Source organism: Bison bison, unplaced genomic scaffold (assembly GCF_000754665.1).
Source record: "Bison bison bison isolate TAMUID 2011002044 unplaced genomic scaffold, Bison_UMD1.0 scf7180017864012, whole genome shotgun sequence".
NCBI classification, from domain to species: domain Eukaryota; kingdom Metazoa; phylum Chordata; class Mammalia; order Artiodactyla; family Bovidae; genus Bison; species Bison bison.
Genome location: NW_011494584.1, coordinates 231958 through 242372, shown reverse-complemented (window position 1 = coordinate 242372; position 10415 = coordinate 231958). Strand labels below are relative to the sequence as shown.

The following is a 10415-nucleotide window of genomic DNA, read 5'->3' as shown; positions in this document are numbered from 1 at the left end:
TAGCCTGGTGAGCTGCCGTCTATGGGGTCGCACAGAGTCGGACACGACTGAGAATCCCTTATAATATTTTTGTCATACGGGAAACAAGTGAAAGTGAAAGTTGCTCAGTGATGTCCAACTCTTTACAATGCCATGGACTGTAGTCCATGGAATTCTCCACGCCAGAATACTAGAGTGGGTAGCTTTTCCCTTCTCCAGGGGATCTTCCCAACCCAGGGATCAAACTCAGGTCTCCCGTGTTGCAGACGAGTTCTTTACCAGCTGAGCCACAAGGGAACTCCAGGTTGGATTTAAAAGCAAGGTATATTTGAAATATACATATTTCATTATTTTTAAAAAGGAAAAGTTTTGTACAGGTATTACTAGCAGACTCCAAGCTCTACATTTTAATAAAGCCTCTGACTAGATTCATTCATTTTGATATTTGGCAAAACTAATACAATTATGTAAAGTTTAAAAATAAAATAAAATTAGAGAAAAAAAAAAAAAGTAAAGCATTTTTTACTGAAGAAATCAATGGAACACTAATAACATGCAATTTAGAAACACTGTACATCACAGATCTGCCTCTCAAGTTTTATTATGCAAAGTAAAATACCTCTTGCTTCTTCCCTCAGAGGTCCTTATGCTAACTCATCATCAAAGTGATCCGTACAACACAGAGCAGTCCAGCTGCGATGTATACACAGCACAATTGCACATACTTTTTTCCTCTGTCCCATATGATTTGAGGTTTTGCTGGAAATGGTAAAACAAACTTACTTTACCCTAAACAAGTAAATAATAGACTGTCTAGATTTCTTGGGTTTCTTTGACAGTTAAAACAGACTCAGATAACAATTAAGATACATGAAGAAATACATCACAAGATATGATACAATGCAATACTTCACAAGATGAGGACAGAGCTCACCCTGAGAACTTAAGAAATGTCTTATGTAAATCTAATGTGCACATTGCCAGGACTTATTTCATAAGTAAATGCAATAGATTAGAAAACAATATTTTGAATGAAGCAAATAAAGCATTAACTAGTTCTTGTAAAATGTGTATAGAAAACAATATTGAGGTTTTTAATTCTATTTTTAAAGGGATTTATTATTTTCCTGTTGAAGCAAAATGATATATTTTACCATAGCATCTAATTTTATGAATTCATGAATTTTTACTTGAAGAAATATCTTTTTTAAATGTTAAAACTTTAAATACAAGTATATTAAAAAAAAAAACTGCCTTTTGAATGAAAGACCCCAACTGTGGCTCAAAAAGCAATGCTATTAAATAAATAATTTTATCTTTAAGAGCACATGCATAAATTAATGATAGCAGTCAGTAGAACATTTTAGAAAGTTTCTGGGAATGTTGCTAAAATGTTTATTTCATATATATATCATATTTTCTCTCTCTTTTTTTGCCATATAAGAAAAATTATTTTAAATGTAAAATTAGTGGTAATGGTAGGTGTTCTGTAGAGGGACAACATTGGGTGCACTGATATTATCTTTACAATAATTTGAGGCTGTAAAAACTATTTACAAGAGTTTTTAACTATGTAAAAACTATTTCCTGTGAATTCACTTTAACATTTTGTACCCGTTTAATTTTGTTTTAAATCTGTAATTTAGCCTGTCTATGGTTACCTGTGTAGGAAGAAGAACTTGACTAATGAGTCAATCAAAGAATATATAGACCAATAGATTCCTTTTTTCTTTCAAATTAAAGATGCTCACTTGTTAACATTAACTTGTTATGTTATAGTGTTCTATTTCTTGCAAAAAAATCATTCAGCAAGATGTCAGTTTTTAAAGTTCTTTGAGATGTGATTCAAGCAAGAACTGAAGGACATGAAAAGGATGTCAGAAAGCCCTATTTAACTATAACAAAAGAACCTACCAAATTAGTTGGTGGAATAATCTTCTATTAAATCTAGTCTGTCATCAGCCATGAGTAGACATATTCACATAACCAGGTGATAACATGAAGAATGGTAGGTCACAAACATCAAACGGCAAGGGTCTTATTCTTCAGTGTTTACACCAGCATGGTGGAGGGTATACAGGGCTCACAAGATTAATAAAAACAGCTTCAAGGGAAATAAAAATAATTGTTGCCTTAAGTGACTCTTAAAACTATTTAGTACGCCTAATATTTCTTCTGTATTTAGTTGAACTTTTTTCTATACTATGGAAACATTATCTTTTTTGCCTTTTTTATTTTGAAAGGGGAACAGGTAATGAAATATGTAGATTTTTATTCTATACTGACATCTGATTTTCAAGAAAACCAATATAAAATTATAATAATTTAATTTTTTGCCATGATGTAGCAGCTTATTTTTATATTTATGTAATTTTTGAAATGTAAATATAGTTTTTAGTGTCTTTGTAACAAAAGGGAATCAGAGTTTGCGTATGCTATGAAAGCAGCTGCTGATTTATGTAACTAAGCCAAGAAAATGCTAAAAAATCTAGACTTTTTTCCTTAATAACATAAATCAAAATTATTCATCAATTTGAGTAAAAGGAAACATTGCTTTTGTTTAATTAAAGTATATGTTATTTAAATCCTGCTTTAAAAATTTGTATCAAATAAACAAAATGTTTTTGAACTCTGAATAATTTTTAATTAAAGAAAATGGACAAGACTAATTTAATTGATACCTGAAAATAATTTGAATATAAATGATTAATTTATATAAAAATGATTTTGAGAAATGTTTAATAGATCAGAGATACATGTATCCTTGTTGTTGTTGTCAGTTGCTAAGTGTCTTGTCTGACTCTGTGACTCCATGGACTGCAGCACATGTATCTTAATATTGACTAAATATGCCTTCCTGATTTTGTGTAAACTTAATTTGCTTGTCATTTTTTAACATTAAAAAACCTCTACTTCCATCCAAACTTTCATTTACAATGAGAAGTAAAGAGATCTAATTCAAAAAGATTTGTTTGGACACAAATGCCTTTTAATAAACAGAAGTAGAGTGGAATATAAACCATTTGGCAACAGTCATTTGAGATATACATTGTTTCCATAACTTAATATTTTATGTTTTTTGAATTAATAAATATGCTGCATGGATATCATCATTATCAATGACCTCATGAAAGTAGTTACATTAACCTATTTAATATATTTTTTATTTCCTGATTCCAATCTGTGCTTTACCAACATGAAATTAAGATATGTTGATAATCCTTTTGGTATACTTCTTCTATCCCTTATCTAATTTCAAAGTGATCCATTTTTACCATCTTTTAAAATTTGAAAACACTTTTGGAACCACTGTAGCATTTGGATTTATAGGAAAGAGATAAATTATATTTATTCTGATTCATAAAGCCATTATTAAAATTGTAAATTTATCAGAGAAACAGTTTTTGTTACTGTATTTATACAAGTGAAATACAAAATATCTTAATTTTTTATATAAGTCTTTGAGATAAATAGCCTAAAGATATTCAGACTTTTTATTATGATAAACTCCAGATGATTTCCTAAGGCACACACTGAAATGAATCCAAATTTTAGCAAGAAATAAAGGAACAACAATGTTAAAGAAAAGTGACCAGACATTTGAGAAATTTTCTGGAAATGCAGGAAACCCACTACCATTTATTTATGTTGTTTAACAGTTTCATCAGTAATGTCTAACTTTTCTGTTGTCCTATGTACAAGAATCATTTAAAGTGGTTCTTTATAATTTTTTTTAATTTTAATATAGAATTTACAGTATAATTTTCTGGATTCGGCCGAGTTGCTGTATCATGTACACCTCCTCAGGTTGTATGGCTTAGGTGTAGTTTTGTTCTTATTATTGTAGTGATTGTCTAATATCTTAATAGTAATTAACAAACACTGAGCACTTACTATAAACCAGACAATGAAATAAGAATTTTTAGGCACTCCCTCATTTAAAACTAGCAGCTCCATAAACTTTTATCCCTGTTCTACATATGGTGAATCACTTAACTAATAAGTGTTGGAACCAGCTATAAACTCTGTTCTGTCTAAATTCAGTGCCTTAGCACTCAATACATTATAGAACTCAAGTCCTTTATTCACTTTCTGAGTAAAATCTAGCTAATGTGCTCTGCAAATTATCCTAATGTCACCTATAAAACATTCCTGTCTCTCACTTCTGTGTACCTCTGCTACAACAAAACTCAGCTGCGCAGACCCTGCACTTGTTTTTTGTTCTTTGCTCTTGTCTAACATTGTAGTATCTTTTTATTAACATGTTCTTCTGTCTCTAGACCCAGCCCTAAGTTGATCTTCTCATGTTGCTAACAAAATTACTACTCCTTTACTATTTCTCCATATTTATTTTCTCCATACTTCAATTCACCAGAGAACCACTAGACTCTTTTTCCTAACTTTAGAGGTTTGGTGATGCAACTCTGCATTGGAAGGAAAACGCAACCTTAACATATTTTCTATTGCATATAGTTTAAGTCCAAAGCATGTTGAAGCCAGACTTCCCTGGTGGTCCAGTGGTTAAGATTTTATGCTTCCTCTGCAGAGGGCACTATCTTAGAATGTAAGACATTATAGTACTTAGGGTTTGCTCCCCAGTCAGGGAAGTTCTACGTGCCATGGGGTGTAGCCAATGATAATAACAACAATAACGAACAATGTTGAATCTATTGCCTTCAGCAGACTTAACTCCTAAGACTGATCTGCAAACATACTATGGTCCAGTTAAGGGAACCTGAGTAGCCCCTATCCAGACTAACAATTTTTCAATTTTAGATGGGGTAAAAGTGAGAGAAATTTAGTAGAAAACATAATTAGAGTGTTTCTCTTTTCCCAGGATCGTGATACATGGTGGAATCCCCTCTCATGATTCCCAGTTAGCCCCACCATTATTGAGGGTAAATAACTCACACGCTCATAACCATTCTGCAACCATTCTCTCTTTCACATCCAGTATAATATTTAATTAATTACATAAGATATTCAATACTTTATTATAAAATAGGCTTTGTGTCAGATAATTTTGCCCACTGTGGTCAAAGTTAAGTGTTCTGAATCCTTTTAAGTTCAGCTGAACTTAAGGCTCAGACAGTAGAGAATCTGCCTGCAATGCAGAAGACTTGGGTTCGATCTCTTGGTTAAGAAGATCCCCAGGAGAAGGGAATGGCTACCCACTCCAATATTCTTGCCTGGGGAATCTTGCCTGGATGACCATAAACAGAGGAGCCTTGTGGCCCACAGCCCATGAGATCATAAAGAGTAGGACATGATAAGCAACTAACACTTTCCTTCTCACAGATTAAGCTATACTTTTTGGTAGGTTGCTGCTGCTGCTGCTAAGTCGCTTCAGTCGTGTCCGACTCTGTGTGACCCCATAGACGGCAGCCCACCAGGCTCCCCTGTCCCTGGGATTCTCCAGGCAAGAACACTGGAGTGGGTTGCCATTTCCTTCTCCAACGCATGAAAGCGAAAAGTGAAAGTGAAGTCGCTCAGTCGTGTCTGACCCTCAGTGACCCCATGGACTGCAGCCTACCAGGCTCCTCCGTCCATGAGATTTTTCAGGCAAGAGTACTGGAGTGGGGTGCCATTAGGGCTATTCAATTCATTTTGACTTGTGGTATTTACTTCCATAACCACATTGTAAGTTAAAAGTATCTGTATTTATAGTTTCTGTGTAACTATTCATGTTGTCTAAAATGCTCTTTCTGATCCTGATTTGGATCCTCTTAATTTATATCAATCTCCTGACTAAACTCAAGCACTCTATAATTCATGCAATTTTTTTTTATACCTTTGTCATTTATGATGGCATTCTCCTCAAAATTTACATCTTGATTTTTTGTTTTTGTTTTTTTTTTTTACCCCCATGGTGGCATTTGTTTTTATTAGAATACCCCATATGGTAAGAGCTTTCCTAAGGCAGTACAGACACTGGGTAGCCTCCTAGGGTCCCACAGGTTTCATCTTATCTTCCACTCTCTTTTGAGACTGGAGGGCAGGGGTTGGGAGTGGTGTCAGGCAGTCTCCAAAGTGCCTGCTTCTGGACCCCGGAGAGAACTCACATTGCCAGCAACATACCCCAGGACACATCAGTGGTATACCATAGGGCCTAAGGATCAAGGTAGTTTTTGAAGGCATTCCTGTTTGTATGGCTTCATGATGGAACCAAGGAGGCTCTCACAGACTCCCCCATGATCCTTCACTCTGGTTTAGAGCAGGCAGGACCCAGGAGAAGGTGGCCAAGGGTTAAGGGAGAAGAGATGGCATTGAGATACCCTTGGGAGTCTGGAAAGCACATGAATTTCTGGGGAAGGGAGAGCCATGGAAGCCCCACTCAGTTATTTTTTTGGTTTGGGGGATGTCATATTTCCTCTTGCTGGAGTATCATGACTGCAGGTGGATGTCCATTGAAGGGAGAGTCATAACCCGGAAAGCTACGCAGTCCAGGAAAAAATGGGGGAAAAATCTACAATTCAACTATGCTGAGCCAGGATTCCTCCCCATTCAGGTGCACTGGTAAACACCATCACTGTGGGCCTATCCTCTTGAGCCAGGTAAGGAATAGTTGCTGAGGTGAAGCTGAAATAACCAGCCTTGAGAGGATGTAGGGCCATGATGTAAGAGACATTGTTAGCAGGAGTAACCCGGTCCCATTTAATGTTGATTATTCCCAAGACAATGCTGAAGTCTTCTGGAAGGGAGGAATCATCAGGCAAGTCCACGTCTCATGTAGCCCTGGAGCCAACACTGTAGATATTGTTCTGAAAGATCAGGTCTCCCCTTCCACAGCACATCTGTTCAACAGTGATTTTGAGGCCAAAGCCTGGCTACTTTGTCTGCTTGTGTGACGGCAAATAGAATGAACACCACAAACTCCAGCAGCCTCAGCATGCACACTATATCCCCAATCCCCCGAGACTTTTGGGAGTGGCCAAAATCTCAAGCAGAAGGTACTTCTTGTTAAAGGCATTCAGCCTGACAGCAAGTTTATTTGTTTATTTCATGTGATTGTATTAAACTTCATCTATTCATATGACGGACACTATGCTATGTTCCAATAGGAAACTGAGGCTAGATTTTGTTTCATTTATACATATGCATGGAACTAGAGTTAATAAAAGTTACATTGTCTTAAAAATTTTATTGGAATGTAGTTGATTTATGATGCTGTGTTAGTTTCAGGTATACAGAGTGTGATTCAGTTATACATATACATGATTCAAATCATTTTTAGACTCTCTATATATAAGGTATCACCAAATATTGAGTAGGTTTCCCTGTGCTATAGAGTAGATCCTTGTTAATTATCTATTTTTATATACTAGTGTGTGTATGTTCATTCCAAACTCCTCCTTTTTCTATGTTTCCCCTTTAGTAACCATATATATATATTATTTTTCCAAATCTGTGATTCTGTTTCTGTTTTGTAAATAAGCTTCTGTATTATTTTTTTAATTGTTTTTAAAAATAACTCATACTTTGAAACTGTAAGAACATAGATTCAAATTTAGTGAATCACACTTACTGCAGAGTGATTCTAAGCACATTAGTTTGCTAGAGGCTCTTCCTGCCCTCGTATTAGGTCTCAATTTTGCATAAGTTTTTTCACTTACTAACTGGTGAGGTGAAGCACCTGCCAGAGGCTTAGACCAAAAGATTCCCAGATTCTCTCTGGCCACAATATTTAGTTCAAACATGGGCATGTAACCCACTCAGAATCCATCCATTTTGCTGCCGCTTTTGAGAAAGAGACTTCTGGTTTTTGTGTACATTTGCCTAGAGGATCTAGAGCTACAATACCTATTATTATACCACATGAAGCTTAGACCTGAAACCAAGAGAGAAGATGCAAAACCAATAGATCAAGGGGAAAAAAATGAGTTATGATTACATTCAGTTCAGTTCAGTCACTCAGTCGTGTCCGACTCTTAGCGACCCCATGATTGCATCACGCCAGGCCTTCCTCTCCATTACCTTCTCCCGGAGTTCACTCAGACTCACTTCCATCGAGTCAGTGATGCCATCCAGCCATCTCATCCTCTGTTGTCCCTTTCTAATCCTGCCCGCAATCCCTCCCAGCATCAGAGTCTTTTCCAATGAGTCAACTCTTCGCATGAGGTGGCCAAAGTAACTGCAGTTTCAGCTTTAGCATCATTCCTTCCAAAGAAATCCCAGGGCTGATCTCCTTCAGAATGGACTGGTTGGATCTCCTTGCAGTCCAAGGGACTCTCAAGAGTCTTTTCCAACACCACAGTTCAAAAGCATCAATTCTTCAGCGCTCTGCTTCTTCACAGTCCAACTCTCACATCCATACATGACCACAGGAAAAACCATATCCTTGACTAGATGAACCTTTGTTGGCAAAGTAATGTTTCTGCTTTTGAATATGCTATCTAGGTTGGTCATAACTTTCCTTCCAAGGAGTAAGCGTCTTTTAATTTCATGGCTACAATCACCATCTGCAGTGATTTTGGAGCCCAAAAAAATAAAGTCTGATACTGTTTCCACTGTTTCCCCATCTATTTCCCGTGAAGTGGTGGGACCGGATGCCATGATCTTCGTTTTCTGAATGTTGAGCTTTAAGCCAACTTTTTCACTTTCACTTTCATCAAGAGGCTTTTTAGTTCCTCTTCACTTTCTGCCATAAGGGTGGTGTCATCTGCATATCTAAGGTTATTGATATTTCTCCCGGCAATCTTGATTCCAGCTTGTGTTTCTTCCAGTCCAGTGTTTCTTCCAGCCCAGTGTTTCTCATGATGTACTCTGCATATAAGTTAAATAAGCGGGGTGACAATATACAGCCTTGACGTACTCCTTTTCCTATTGGGAACCAATCTGTTGTTCCATGTCCAGTTCTAACTGTTGCTTCCTGACCTGCATACAAATTTCTCAAGAGGCAGATCAGGTGGTCTGTTATTCCCATCTCTTTCAGAATTTTCCACAGTTTATTGTGATCTTTTTTGTACAGTTCTTCTGTGTGTTCTTGCCATCTCTTCTTAATATCTTCTGCTTCTGTTAGGTCCATACCATTTCTGTCCTTTATCGAGCCCATCTTTGCATGAAATATTCCCTTGGTATCTCTAATTTTCTTGAAGAGATCTCTAGTCTTTCCCATTCTGTTGTTTTCCTCTATTTCTATGCATTGATCGCTGAAGAAGGCTTTCTTATCTCTTCTTGCTATTCTTTGGAACTCTTCATTCAGATGCTTATATCTTTCTTTTGCTCCTTTGCTTTTCACATCTCTTCTTTTCACAGCTATTTGTAAGGCCTCCCCAGACAGCCATTTTGCTTTTTTGCATTTCTTTTCCACAGGGATGGTCTTGATCCCTGTCTCCTGTACAATGTCACAAACCTCATTCCATAATTCATCAGACACTCTATCTATCAGATCTAGGCCCTTAAATCTATTTCTCACTTCCACTGTATAATCATAAGGGATTTGATTTAGGTCATACCTGTATGGTCTAGTGGTTTTCCCTACTTTCTTCAATTTAAGTCTGAATTTGGCAATAAGGAGTTCATGATATGAGCCACAGTCGGCTCCTGGTCTTGTTTTTGCTGACTGTATACAGCTTCTCCATCTTTGGCTGCAAAGAATATAATAAATCTGATTTCGGTGTTGACCATCTGGTGATGTCCATGTGTAGAGTCTTCTCTTGTGTTGCTGGAAGAGGGTGTTTGTTATGACCAGTGCATTTTCTTGGCAAAACTCCATTAGTCTTTGCCCTGCTTCATTCCGTATTCCAAGGCCAAATTTGCCTGATATTCCCGGTGTTTCTTGACTTCCTACTTTTGCATTCCAGTCCCCTAGAATGAAAAGGACATCTTTTTTGGGTGTTAGTTCTAAAAGGTCTTGTAGGTCTTCATAGAACCGTTCAACTTCAGCTTCTTCAAAGTTACTGGTTGGGGCATAGACTTGGATTACTGTGGTATTGAATGGTTTGCCTTGGAAACGAACAGAGATCATTCTGTCGTTTTTGAGATTGCATCCAAGTACTGCATTTCGGATTCTTTTGTTGACCATGATGGCTACTCCATTTCTTCTAAGGGATTCCTGCCCGCAGTAGTAGATATAATGGTCATCTGAGTTAAAGTCACCCATTCCGGTCCATTTTAGTTTGCTGATTCCTAGAATGTCGACGTTCACTCTTGCCATCTCTTGCTTGACCACTTCCAATTTGCCTTGATTCATGGACCTGACATTCCAGGTTCTTATGCAGTATTGCTCTTTACAGCATCGGACCTTGCTTCTATCACCAGTCACATCCACAGCTGGGTATTGTTTTTGCTTTGGCTCCATCACTTCATTCTTTCTGGAGTTATTTCTCCACTCATCTCCAGTGCATATTGGGCACCTACCGACCTGGGGAGTTCCTCTTTCAGTATCCTATCATTTTGCCTTTTCATACTGTTCATGGGGTTCTCAAGGCAAGAAT

At 37.0% G+C, this 10415-nt stretch overlaps 1 protein-coding gene and 1 pseudogene across 1 annotated transcript in view; one reads left to right on the top strand and one right to left on the bottom strand.

Annotated features, from left to right (window-relative positions):
- LOC104984396 overlaps positions 1 to 6870 on the bottom strand; it is a 9431-nt pseudogene extending 2561 nt beyond the window's left edge.
- The window catches only part of FSTL5 (follistatin-like 5), a 773393-nt gene that overhangs the window by 723503 nt on the left and 39475 nt on the right, over positions 1 to 10415 (top strand). The gene's annotated exons all lie outside the window — the stretch shown is intronic.